General features: G+C 43.2%; 1 pseudogene; it reads right to left on the bottom strand.

Moving 5' to 3' along the window:
• Positions 1-512: 512 nt before the first annotated feature.
• Positions 513-1,429, bottom strand: part of LOC102850318 — a 14,134-nt pseudogene continuing 13,217 nt past the window's right edge.

The following is a 1,429-nucleotide window of genomic DNA, read 5'->3' as shown; positions in this document are numbered from 1 at the left end:
GGGGCAGTGCGGTTGGCGCAAGATAGAGCAGGGTTTAGGGCTGTTGTGCATAGGGTTGCTATGAATTGGAAACGACTCGACGGCACATAACAACAACAACAACAAATGTTCTAAATCATTCCTGACACCTGCCTCATTATTAATAATGATAAATATACTTTACCTTATGGGGAGGGGTGGGAAGGGAGAAAATTGCCGCAATGAATGAATGGAAAACCCAAACCTCTGGAAAAAAAAGAAAAGTACTTTACCGTCAGTCTGCGACACCTACGGTCTCTCTCCTGAGTGAATTCTTCTATGTACACTGAGATTACCTGATTGAGAAAATACTTTCTCACATTCCTGACATACGAGTGGTCTCTCTCCTGTGTGGATTCTTCTATGTACAGTGAGGGCACCTGAATCTGAAAAGATTTCCCACATTCCTGACATTCCAAAGGTCTCCCTCCTCTGTGAATTCTTCTATGTTGAGTGAGGTGAGCTAATTGAGCAAAGGTTTTCCCACATTCGTTTCATTCAAAGTGTCTCTCTCCAGTGTGGAGTCTTCTATGTAGAGTGAGTGTATCTGATCGAGAAAATGTTTTCCCACAGTCCTGACACTCATAAGGTCTCTCTCCAGTGTGAATTCTTCGATGTGATGTGAGGCGACTTGACATTGAAAATGTTTTCCCACAGTCCTGACATTTGTAAGGTCTCTCTCCAGTGTGAATTCTTTTATGTAACACTAAGTGACCTGATTGTAAAAATGTTTTCCCACAGTCCTGACATTTGAAAGGTCTCTCTCCTGTGTGGCCTCTTCTATGTATAGTGAGGGCACTTGAATTTGAAAAAGCTTTCCCACATTCCTGACATTCGAAAGGTCTCTCTCCTGTGTGGAGTCTTCTATGTAGAGTGAGTGTACCTGATCGAGAAAATGTTTTCCCACAGTCCTGACATTCGTAAGGTCTCTCTCCAGTGTGAATTCTTCGATGTGATGTGAGGTGAGCTGATCGAGAAAATGTTTTCCCACAGTCCTGACATTCGTAAGGTCTCTCTCCAGTGTGAATTCTTCGATGTGATGTGAGGTGACTTGACACTGAAAATGTTTTCCCACAGTCCTGACATTCGTAAGGTTTCTCTCCAGTGTGAACTCTTCTATGTACAGTGAGCCGACTTGATTTTGAAAATGCTTGCCCACAGTCCTGACATTTGTAAGGTCTCTCTCCTGTGTGGATTCTTCTATGTAGAGTGAGTGTACCTGATCGAGAAAATGTTTTCCCACAGTCCTGACACTCATAAGGTCTCTCTCCTGTGTGGACTCTTCTATGTACAGCGAGGGTACTTGAATGTGAAAATGTTTTCCCACAATCCTGACATTCGTAATGTCTCACTCCTGTGTGAACTCTTCTATGTTCAGAGAGGTCATGTGACTGGGTAAATGTTTTCCCAC

Source organism: Elephantulus edwardii, unplaced genomic scaffold (assembly GCF_000299155.1).
Source record: "Elephantulus edwardii isolate Elephantulus edwardi_28Jun2011 unplaced genomic scaffold, EleEdw1.0 scaffold00604, whole genome shotgun sequence".
NCBI lineage: Eukaryota > Metazoa > Chordata > Mammalia > Macroscelidea > Macroscelididae > Elephantulus > Elephantulus edwardii.
The sequence above is the reverse complement of the archived record's forward strand: the minus strand, read 5'-3'. Positions and strand labels throughout refer to the sequence as shown.